Below are 12,459 nucleotides of genomic sequence, written 5' to 3'. Positions count from 1 at the left end.
ATTAGAAAACAAATAGACAACTTGGAATGAATTTGAGGCAAATTGTACCGTAAGTGGATTTTCTTTAAGTGGCTAAACAAAGTTTAAAAAGCAAGTAACAATTAAAATGTTTCTGGTACAGAACCAGCAGTACAAAAAAAGAGTATAGGCCCAATGCGGTGGCTCATGCCTGTAATCCCAGCACTTTGGGAGATCAAGGGGGGAGATCATGAGGTCAGGAGTTCAAGACCAGCCTGGCCAGTATGGTGAAACCCTGTCTCTACTGAAAATATAAAAATTAGCCAAGTGTGGTGGCTTGAACCTGTAGTCCCAGCTACTCGGGAGGCTGAAGCAGGAGAATTGCTTGAACCCAGGAGGAGGAGGTTGCAGTGAGCTGAGATCATGCCACTGCACTCCAGCCTAGGCAACAGAACGAGACTCCATTTCAAAAAAAGTATACGAGTACCTGAATAATAAGCCCGTTTTGCAATAGTGCTACTTTTAAGTACATATATATATAGTGGTGTTTGTTTGTTTGTTTTTGAGACGGAGTCTCAATCTATTGCCCAGGCTGGAGTGCAATGGCGCTATCTCAACAACGTAACCTCCGCCTCCTGAGTTCAAGTGATTCTCCTGCCTCAGCCTCCCGAGTAGCTGGGATTACAGGCATGTACCACCACGCCCAGCTAATTTTTGTATTTTTAGTGGAGACAGGGTTTCACCATGTTGACCAGGCTGGTCTCGAACTCCTGACCTCAGTTAAAATGCCTGCCTCGGCTTCCTAAAGTGCTGGAATTATAGGCGTGAGCCACCACACCTGGCCTCAATTTTCTAAAATAAAGTTTCAGGACAATGACAGTGAGACAGGGGAAGAAAACATGGAGGAATTAAGTCCTAATTACTATGCATGCATTTTTTTTTTTTTTTGACAGTAGGGAGAAACCTTTTATAGATAAGTTACAAACAAAGAAAAGGCAAATACATAATTTTGTAAAAGAAATTTAACACATTTCGTACAAGGTCTTTGCTATCATCATTTGTACCGACTTTTTTTTTTTTTTTTTTTTTTTTTTTGAGATGGAATCTCTCTCTGCTGCGCAGGCTGGAGTGCAGTGGCACGATCTCGGCTCACTGCAACCTCCGCCTCCCGGGTTCAAGCGATTCTTGTGCCTCAGTCTCCCAAGTAGCTGGGACTACATGCACCTGCCACCACACCTGGCTAATTTTTGTATTTTTAATAGAAATGGGGTTTCGCCATGTTGGCCAGGCTGGTCTCGAGCTCCTGACCTCAGGTGATCCGCCCGCCTCAGCCTCCCAAAGTGCTGGGATTACAGGTATGAGCCACCGCGCCTGGCCAATGTATTATTTTTTAATGCGCTGTTGGATTCTGTTTGCTATAGTTATATTTAAGAGTTTTGCATTGATATTCATAAGTGAACTTGATCTATAGTTTTCTTTTTTTCTATGGTCTGGAATTAAGAACATTGAGATTATCTGATCTTTAAAGTAGATGGGAGTCCAAGTGGAGCGAGCGAGCCGAGTGGTCGTGCAGTCGCGTCTCGGAAACCGGTAGCGCTTTCAGCATGGCTGACCAAGTGACTGGAGAGCAGATTGTAGAATTCAAATAAGCTTATTTACTATTTGACAAAGATGGTGATGGAACTATAACAACAAAGGAACTGGGAACAGAAATGAGGTCTCTTAGGCAGCATCCCACAGAAGCAGAGTTACAGGACATGATTTATGAAGTAGATGCTGATAGTAATGGCAGAGTTGGCTTCCCTGAATTTGTGACAATGAGAGCAAGAAAAATGAAAGACGCAGGCAGTGAAGAAGAAATGAGAGAAGCGTTCCGTGTGTTTGATAAGGATGGCAATGGTTATATTAGTGCAGCAGAACTTCACCATGCGATGACAAACCTTGGAGAGAAGTTAACAGATGAAGAGGTTGACGAAATAATCAGGGAAGCAGATATTGATGGTGACGGTCAAGTAAACTATGAAGAGTTTGCACAGACTGGGCACGGTGGCTCACGCCAGTAATCCCAGCACTTTGGGATGCCAAGGTGGGCAGATCACTTGAGGTCAGGAGTTCGAGACCAGTCTGGCTAACATGGTGAAACGCCGTCTCTACTAAAAATACAGAAATTAGCCGGGCGTGGTGGCACATGCCTGTGGTCCCAGCTGCTTGGGAGGCTGAGGCAGAGGAATCGCTTGAACCCAGGAGGTAGAGGTTGCAGTGAGCTGAGATTGCGCCACTGCACTCCAGCCTGGGTGACAGAGTGATACTCTGTCTCTAATAATAATAATAATAATAATAATAATAATAATGCTGCATTATGTGGATGAATTTTGAGACCAGTTATGTGTTATTCCACCAATTAACAATCATGATTACTAAATAAAAACATGTTTATTTTTAAAACTTGTGCGAAATATACACAGAAAAGTGCACAAATAATAATAGTAAAATTGGTAAATTTTCACAAATTGAACACACCCATGTAATGGAACTCGTATCAAGAGACCAAGTATTACTAGAAGCTCTGTCATGCCTCCTTTTGCTCTTACACCCCTTAGGGTATCTGCTATCTTATATTTCTAACCCCATAGATCAGTTTTGCTTATTTTTGAACTTTATATAAATGGACTCACACAGTATGCATTATTCTGTATCTAGATTCTTTCACCTGACATTATGATTGTATGCTTGTGAGATTCATCCACAGTATTGTATGTAGTTACAGGTTGTTCATTAGTGTTTTTTGTTGTTGTTGTTGTTGTTGTTGTTTTGAGATAGTGTCTTGCTCTATTGCCCAGGCTGGAGTACAGTGGTGTGATCATGGCTCACTGCAACCTCAAACTCCTGGGCTCAAGCAATCCTCCTTCCTCAGCCTCCCAAGTAGCTGGGCCTACAGGCATGTGCCATTGCACTCACCTAATTTTTTTTTTTTTTTTTTTTTTGAGATGGAGTCTTGCTCTGTTGCCCAGGCTGGAGTGCAGTGGCGTGATCTTGGCTCACTGAAACCTCTGTCTCCCGGATTCATGCCTCAGCCTCTCTAGTATCTGGGATTACAGGCGCCCACCACTGCATCTAGCTAACATTTTTTTTTTTAGTAGAAACGGAGTTTAACCATGTTGGCTAGGCTGCTCTCGAACTCTCAACTTCAGGTGATTTGCCCGCCTTGGTCTCCCAAAGTGCTGGGATTACAGGCATGAGCCATTGCGCCTGGCCTAATTTTTTTTTTTTTTTTAACTTTTCCAGAGTCAGGCTCTCACTATGTTAAGCAAGCTACTTCAAACTCCTGGCCTCAAGCCATCCTTTCCCCTTGGCCTCCCAAAGTGCTGGGATTCAAGGTGCACCTGGTCTTTATTCTTGGTGGATATAGTTTTGTATATAGCAATGTGACTATGCCATAATTTCTTCGTCCATTCTACTGGGGTGTGTGTGTGTGTGTGTGTGTTTGTTTGGTGTTTTTTTGAGATAGGGTCTTGCTCTGTTGCCCCGGTTTGAGTGCAGTGGTGTGACCACAGCTCACTGTAACCTCACACTGGGCTTATGCAGTCCTCCTGCCTCAGCCTCCTGAGCAGCTGGGACCACAGGAACACGTCGCCATGCCTGGCCATTTAAATGTTTTTGTAGAGACCAGGGCTCCCTATGTTGCCCAGGCTGGTATCAAACTTCTGGGCTCAAGCAACCCTCCAGCCTCAGCCTCCCAAAGTGCTGGGATTATGAGCGTGGGCCACCACACCTGGCCCATTCCACTGTTGATGGAGAGTTAAGTAGCTTCCAATTCAGACTAGTCTCATAGTGCTGCTATGAATATTCTTGTGTATATCTTTTGTCAAACATAGCTGTGCATTTATCTTGAACATCTACTTAAGTATGTAATTGGCAGGTCATGGGATATGTACAGTAGCATTAGGTAGATATCACTAACTTTTCACATTGATTATACCAATTTATATTCACAACAGCAGGGCGTAAACGTTCTGTTTTCTTCATATCCTAACTAATACTCAGTATTTGTCTTTTTCCATTTAGCCATTGTGTTGAGTATGCAATAGTGTCACATTTGAACTTTAATTTGATTTTTATGATGTCTCATAAGATTGAGCATGTTTTTATATGTTTATTAGTTGTTCTTGAAATCATACTTAAAATTTTCAGGACACTTGAATTTTAAGCCTCACTTCACATTAGTAAACACACTCTTGTTAAAATTGAATGTGGGCCAGGTGCAGTGGCTCACGCCTGTAATCCTAGCACTTTGGGAGGCCAAGGTGGGTGGATCACTTGAGGTCCAGAGTTCGAGACAAATTTCCAGCTTCCTTTCCTCTCCTCTCCTTGCCTCCCTTTCCCTCCTCTCCCTCCACTCCCCTCCCCTCCTCCCCCTCCCCTATCCTCCCTTCCTCCCCCTCCCCTATCCTCCCTTCCTCTCCCCTCCCCTCCTCCCCCATCCCCTCCCCTCCCTTCCCCTCCTCCCCTTCCCCTACCCTCCCCTCCTCCCCCTCCCCTACCCTCCCCTACCCTCCCCTCCTCCCCCTCCCTTCATCTCCCCTCCCCTCCCCTCCTCCCTCTCCCCTACCCTCCCCTCCTCCCCCTCCCTTCCTCTCCCCTCCCCTCCCCTCCTCCCTCTCCCCTCCCCTCCCCTCCTCCCTCTCCCTCCCCTCCTCTCCCTCCCCTCCTCCCCCTCCCCCTCCCCTCCTCCCCTCCCCTCCTCCCCCTCCCCTCTTCCTCCCCTCCCCTCCTCCCCCTCCCCTCCTCTCCCCTCCTCTCCCTCCCCTCCCCCCCCCTCCACTTTCTTTTCTTTCTTTCAGTAAAGTCTCACTCTGTCACTGGGTGACAGAGTGGGTGCAGCACAGTGGCACAATCACAGCTCAATGTAGCCTCTATGTTTTGGGCTTAAGTGGTTTTTCCGGCCTCAACCTCCTGAGTAGCTAGAACTACAGGCGTGTACCATCATACCTGGCTAATTTTAAAATTTTTTGTTGAGATAAGGTTTCACTGTGATGCCCAGGCTGGTCTAAAACTCCTGGCCTCAGGTGATCCTCCTGCCTCAGCCTCCCAAAGCACTGGGATCATAAGTGTGAGCCACTGTGCGTGGCCTCCAGCTCTGTTTGTATGTTTTTCTGCGTTCACTGTGTTTTCATTACAAGGCTGGATAATAGTGCAATATTTTTTGAAAATATAAAATGTCAAGCTCGACACGGATGTGGTCCCAACAATGCTCATCACTAAGTTGAAATGATAATATTAACAGTAATGACCAAATTTGTGCATGCACAGGTAAAAACGACCACTTACTGCCTGGCCAATGCCAATCATAAAATGCCAAAAATTGTAAGAAGCGCCAGAGTTCTGAGATGTTAGTGAACAAAATGTCTATTTTTGGTTGGGCATGGTAGCTTACGCCTATAGTCCCAGCTACTCAGGAGGCTGAGACCGGAGGATCCCACTGAGCCCAGGAGTTCAAGGCTGCAGTGAGCTATGACTGTGTCACCGTACTCCAGCCTGGGAGACAGAGTAGAACTCTGTCTCCAAGAAAAAAAAAGTGTATTTCCCACTAGAGTTACTGAAATCAGTACTGTGCTCTAGCACCTCCATTTTGGAGTTGTCATGATGACTGAATTACAAATGACATATATATGTATACATTTTATTTATATATGTATAAATTTATATATATATATTTTATTTGTATATGTATAAATTTATATATATATAAATTGTATTTGTATATAAATTTTATTTATATATAAATTGTATTTGTATATAAATTTTATTTATATATAAATTGTATTTGTATATAAATTTTATTTATATATAAATTGTATTTGTATATAAATTTTATTTATATATAAATTGTATTTGTATATAAATATGTCATATAATAAAATTTATATATAAATAAAATGTATATATAAATTATTTTTGACACAGAATCTCGCTCTGTTGCCCAGGCTGTAATGCAGTGGCACGATCTCAGCTCACTGTAACCTCTGCCTCCTGGGTTCAAGTGATTCTCCTGCCTCAGCCATGCAAGTAGCTGGGGCTACAGGCACACCAGCATGCCTGGCTGATTTTTTTTTATATATATATACACATATATATGTATATATATGTGTATATATGTATATATGTGTATATGTGTATATATGTATATGTGTATATATGTGTATATATGTATATATGTGTGTGTATATATATTATATATAAATATTTATATAATATATTTATATTATATATAATATATAATATATAATATAAATATTTATATTATATATAATATATATATTTATATTATATATTATATATATTTATATTACATATTATATATATTATATATATTTATTATATATAATATATATAGTATATATTTATATTATATATATTTATTATATATAATATATATAGTATATATTTATATTATATATATTATATATATTTATATTATATATATTATATATATTTATATTATATATATTATATATATTTATATTATATATATTATATATATTTATATTATATAATATATATTTATATTATATATATTTATATTGTATATGTTTATATTATATATTATATATTTCTATTATATATTATATATATTTATATTATATATAATATATATTTCTATTATATATATTATATATATATATTATATATATATATATTTAGTAGAGACAGGGTTTCGCCATGTTGGCCAGGTTGGTCTCAAACTCCTGACCTCAAGTGATCCATCTGCCTCGGCCTCCCAAAGTGCTGGGATTACAGGCATGAACCATCGCACCTGGTCAAATTCTATATATTTTCTCTGCTTTTGATTATCCAGCCACTTAGCAAGCGTGTACTGAAATCTTATTATGTGCAGGTGCTATGCAAAGGGCCCTCTGGACTTGTGGTCAGCATGCGACAAAATAAAGTCCAGTGATCTGGGAGTGCTGGATGAACATGTTTGGAACCCCTAAGCATTGTGTCAATATGTGCTGAAAGTTAACATGTGTTTAAAATAAAAGATGATCAGGGAATCAAAAGAACACCTGGAGGCTGGGTGCAGTGGCTCACACCTGTAATCCCAGCACTTTGGGAGGCTGAGATGGGGTGGAGGGGCGGGGATCACTTGAGGTCAGGAGTTCGAGACCAGCCTGGCCAACATGGTGAAACCCTGTTTCTACTAAACATACAAAAACTAGCCGGGTATGGTGGCAGGCACCTGTAATCCCAGCTACTCAGAAAGCTGAGGAAGGAGAACTGCTTGAACCTAGGAGGCAGAGGTTGCAGTGAGCTGAGATCATGCCACTGTACTCCAGCCTGGGTGACAGAACGAGACTCTGTCTCAAAACAAACAAAAACAGGAACAGCTGGAAACAAAAGAGACAGTTACGGAGAACATGGAAAAGAAGAAAGCACTACAAAAAAAGGAAAAGGACTGGATGAGGAATGAAAACTGATTTCTAGTCCTGTGCTTCTCCAAGTCAACACATGGCCAATGTTTCCTTCCAGGATTTTTTTTTTTTTTTTTTTTTTCAGACAGAATCTCACTCTGTCACCAGGCTGGAGTGCGGTGGTGTGTAATCTCGGCTCACTGCAACCTCTGCCTCCCAGGTTCAAGCGACTCTGCTGTCTTAGCCTCCCAAGTAGCTGGGATTACAGGCACGCGCCACCACACCCAGCTAATTTTTTTTTTTTTTTTTTTTTGTATTTTTAGTAGAGATGGGGTTTCACCATGTTGGCCCAGATGGTCTCGATCTCTTGACCTTGTGATCCGCCCACCTCGGCCTCCCAAAGTGCTGGGATTACACATGTAAGCCACCGCACCCAGCCCCAGTATGTTCTTTTTGAGCATTTTGAAGAATCATTGGGGTCTTTTGGGTCAACTCCCTTATTTCATTAAGAAGGATGCTGAAGCCTGGGAGGTGAGGTACTTATTTGGAAATATGGCTTCTGGCAGGTCTAAGGGTGATTTCCCTCATTTCTTTCTGATTTTCTATATTGATAATTGTTGTATAATGTGTTCTCTTTATAATGGAAGCAGCTACTCTATAGACAGAAAAGTCTATTAAGCAATATTACTTTTCATCACAGCCAGGGAGGAACCTGATAATTAATATCTAAGGAAGTCCACAGCTTTTAGGAAAGAACAACAACAAAAAAAACCCTTCATATCAGCAACAAAAATATCTTCCAGGCAGGCTAGAGTAGAAGAAGGAAGAAGCACAGATACCAAATAAGGAACGTGGGCTTGTTTTTTTTCTATAAATAGACTTTTGGATAAATGGGCAAAAGACATGAACTTTCCATTAAAAGAATATTTTTAAAGCCGTTGATTATAGTAAAAATTTTGTTCTAGGACAAGAATAATACACACATATGTAATACAGATTTACTTATAAAATATGTATATTAAATTTATATTTATTTTATATAAATAAATGTATATTTCATCTTTAAATGTCTAGAAATAAATGCAAAAGCATACACAGGGCCAAAAATAGCCGTGATGAGTGATTTAAAGGTCTAGAAATCCTATTGAAAACCACTTTTCAGGAAAAGCAACTGATAAATTCTAAACCTGCCTTGCTGATAATTTCATCTCCCAGATGCTGGGCAATTGGAAATCAGTGGTTGCGGTGAAAGACTGAGACCTTTGGGAGATGAGATGATGCTAGCCCTGGGGGAATGCTGGGTGCCTGCAGCAAGGTTTTTAGAAATGGGCTGGTTGAAATTTAACCCACATAGGAAGCTGGTTGAAGACTGAGGAGTATGTCATAGAAGCCACAGACTGGAAGAGCTTTGGGTCTCCCAAGGGACCTGGACGAGAACTAGCAATCTTCAGGCCCAGGGCACTGCCTCCATTTCTCTGGGCCACCTGGTTTCACATCTGTTCTCCTAAATGCCAGGGATTCGGGTGGAAGTGAGATGCTCCCAGGGGAAACTGGTGAAGGTGTGTGGGAATGGGGAGCTCAGGAATGTCAATGAGACCTCAGGGTATGTGCTGCCTCAAGCAATGGAGCTGCACCTTTTCACTTGCACACCAGCCAGCTGAGGGTCACAGTCATGGGTAGGGGTGGGGCTGGAGGTAATGGGGAGAAGAGAAAACTCCTGGAGGAATCTAGTTCTCCATATGGGTGGGATGCCTGCAACACCCAAAGGCAGTCCTCAGAAAGTCACTGGCGAGGGCCATGAATGACAGAGTTTGCAGGAACTGGGCTGTGAGCACGCACAAAGCTGGTGAATGAGAGCCGAGGGGATCTGGGCAAGGCAGCAGCTCTGTCTGCTAGGGCAACCCTGCCTCCTTCTCTGCATCTGCTTTGTTCTCCTCTGTCTCTGAAAACCAGCTTCCTCTGTTACCTGCATGCATCTGGGCTTGCTTGTCTTTTTTTTTTTTTTTTTTTTTTGAGACATAGTCTCACTCTGTCGCCCAGGCTGGAGTGCACTGGTGCAATCTTGGCTCATTGCAACCTCCACCACCATGCCCAGCTACTTTTTGTATTTTTAGTAGAGATGAGGTTTCTCATGTAAATTCCTTGAGGAGATAGACTGATAGACTCTGAGTCAAGGTACCATATTCCCAGGAGAGAAAATCTATTGGCTTGATTTGAACCAGATGTCTTTGCCCCAGTTCAACTGCCTACTGTTACCAAGAAGCCAATGATAGTCGCTAGGGCAACCATTGAGCCATCGAATGTAGGGTCTCACTGTGTGTGTGTGTGTGTGTGTGTGTGTGTGTTGCTATATTTGGGCAGAGGAATGGGCAAAACAACAGATTCTCAGAAAGCACCAGGATAGGCCTGGCCTGGCCCACTTGGAGTTGGATCCCCCGCTCTGGGTTCAGCCAAGGAGATGTCAAAAATGTCCAGGGGAGGCTGGGCACGGTGGCTCACACCTGTAATCCCAGCACTTCGAGAGGCTGAGGCGGGCAGATCACCTGAGGTCAAGAGTTCAAGATCAGCCTGACCAACATGGAGAAACCCCATCTCTACTAAAAACGCAAAAAATTAGCCCAGCGTGGTGGCGCATGCCTGTAATCCCAGCTACTAGGGAGGCTGAGGTAGGAGAATCGCTTGAACCCAGCAGGCGGAGGTTGTGGTGAGCCGAGATCGCACCATTGCACTCCAGGCTGGGCAACAAAGTGAAATTCCTTCTGGAAAAAAAAAAAAAAAAAGTCCAGGGGAAAGAAATAGATCTCACTCCAAAGATTAGTTGGCTCAAGAGGCATGAAGGCTTCACAAAAGCAAAATTCTGAAGAAGCAATGACAAGCAATGCTCTTCTTTGAGAAAGAAATGGGAAAATATCTAAAGACAGCAGGGTCATGCATGGGTGACACCACCAAGGACAGATGATAAAGAATGGTGTACACAGAAGGAGCACACAGAATCAAATAAACGATGGTTATGGAACTGAACAAATAGTCCCGAAAACCAAAAGTACAAAATATTCAAGAGCTTATAAAAATAGATATATTTGAATAAGAAGAATAATGAAGAGGTTACTTGCTGCTTATGCCTGGGGATCATGTTCAGTGGTGAGCGTGGGAAAGCTGGCCTTACCAGGCATATTGTTAAGAGGAAAAGGCAGATTCTTTTTTGTTTGTTTGTTTTTGAGATGGAGTTTCACTCTTTGTTGCCCAGGCTGGAGTGCAGTGGTACAATCTCAGCTCACTGCAACCTCCACCTCCTTGATTCAAGCAATTCTCCTGCCTCAGCCCTCTGAGTACCTGGGATTACAGGTGCTCAACACCATGCCCAGCTAATTTTTGTATTTTTAGTGGAGACAGGGTTTCACCACGTTGGCCAGGCTGGTCTCGAACTCCTGACTTCAGGTGATCTGCCCACCTCGGCCTCCCAAAGTGTTGGGATTACAGGCATGAGCCACCACGCCCAGCCTGCCAGTGGAATGTTTGGTATACATGATTACACTTCTATTTATCCATTATAAATGAAGGGGTCTGGGTGTTGGGTTTATTGGCTTTTTCTTCTCTTGGCCATCTTTTCTCTATTTTTGTAAAAGACGTCCAAGCTTTAAAGCAAGCCAATAGATTCTCCCTCTTGGGAATATGGAACTGGGACCCAGAGTCTAACAATCTATCTCGTCCAGGAATTTACTGAGTAGAAACTTCCACTGTTCGTATAAGGCAATGAGAGAAAAAAGTGGAACTATTTCATTTCCATGTAGTTTGTTTGTTTGTTTGTTTGTTTGTTTGTTTTTTTAGACGGAGTCTCTCTCTGTCACCTAGGCTGGAGTGCAGTGGCTCAATCTCAGCTCACTGCAACCTCCGCCTCCCGGGGTCACGCCATTCTCCTTCCTTAGTCTCCCAAGTAGCTGAGACTACAGGCGCCCGCCACCACGCCCGGCTAATTTTTTTGTGTTTTTTGTAGAGACAGGGTTTCACCATGTTAGCTAGGATGGTCTCGATCTCCTGACCTCGTGATCCGCCTGTCTCAGCCTCCCAAAGCGCTGGGATTACAGGTGTGAGCCATCATGCCCAACCCCATTTAGTTTTTTTAGATAAAAATTTTCCAACTAGTGAAGAGAACACACATCCCTAAGAGGACATAAAGTCCTAGATAGAGTTCACAAGAGATGATCTAGATGTTTTAAATGAGGCCAGGCACGGTGGCTCACGCCTGTAATCCCAACACTTTGAGAGGCTGAGGTGGACGGATCACTTGAGATCGAGACAAGCCTAGTCAACATGGTGAAACCCTGTCTCTACAAAAAATACAAAAATAAGCTGGGTGTGGTGGCATGCGTCTATAGTCCCAGCTACTCAGGAGGCTGAGACACGAGAATCGCTTGAACCTGGGAGGTGTAGGTTGCAGTGAACCGAAATCGTGCCACTGCACTCCAGCCTGAGCAAGACCTTGTCTCAAAAAAAAAAATAAATAAATAAAAATAAAAATAGATGTTTTAAATGAGTTTAAAACTCCAGGCCCAAGCAGATTATACCCCAGAGTCCTGCAAAAACTTTAAAATCATGTCTCTGGAACCACTGCTAGTAAACTAGACAAACTCAGGAAAGCTCCAAAGGGTGAAAGTTGGATCAGTGAATAGACGTTAAAGAGGCAGAAGCTGCCTTCAATGAGAGCTGTTTAGAAAGGCCCTGGGAGGCAGCTGCTTCTGTGCCCAGACATGTTCAAGCAGGAGCTGGGTAACTGCTGTACAGTGAGGGATGTCATGATGTGTGTCTTCCATGAATGGAAGAAGGAACCAGATCAGGATTCTTAAAGAAAGATCGGGGCTTATCAGTGGACCACAAAGTTCCCCTAATGGACCTAAAACTGATTTAAAAACTCATATCCTCTCTTTTATTATTATTATTATTTTTATGAGAGACAGGGTCTCACTCTGTCACCCAGGCTGCTGTGCAGTGGCATGATCATAGTTCATAGAAACCTTGAACTGCTGAGCTCAAGCAATCCTCCCATCTCAGCCTCCTGAGTAGCTGAGACTACAGTTGTGAGCCACCATGCTAG

At 42.6% G+C, this 12,459-nt stretch overlaps 1 pseudogene; it reads left to right on the top strand.

Moving 5' to 3' along the window:
• Nucleotides 1-1,562: 1,562 nt before the first annotated feature.
• Nucleotides 1,563-9,647, top strand: LOC129011363 (calmodulin-alpha-like; annotated as a pseudogene).
• The last annotated feature ends 2,812 nt before the right edge of the window (nt 9,648-12,459 follow it).

The sequence above is a fragment of the Pongo pygmaeus genome, chromosome 14 (assembly GCF_028885625.2).
Source record: "Pongo pygmaeus isolate AG05252 chromosome 14, NHGRI_mPonPyg2-v2.0_pri, whole genome shotgun sequence".
Classification (NCBI taxonomy): domain Eukaryota; kingdom Metazoa; phylum Chordata; class Mammalia; order Primates; family Hominidae; genus Pongo; species Pongo pygmaeus.
The sequence above is the reverse complement of the archived record's forward strand: the minus strand, read 5'-3'. Positions and strand labels throughout refer to the sequence as shown.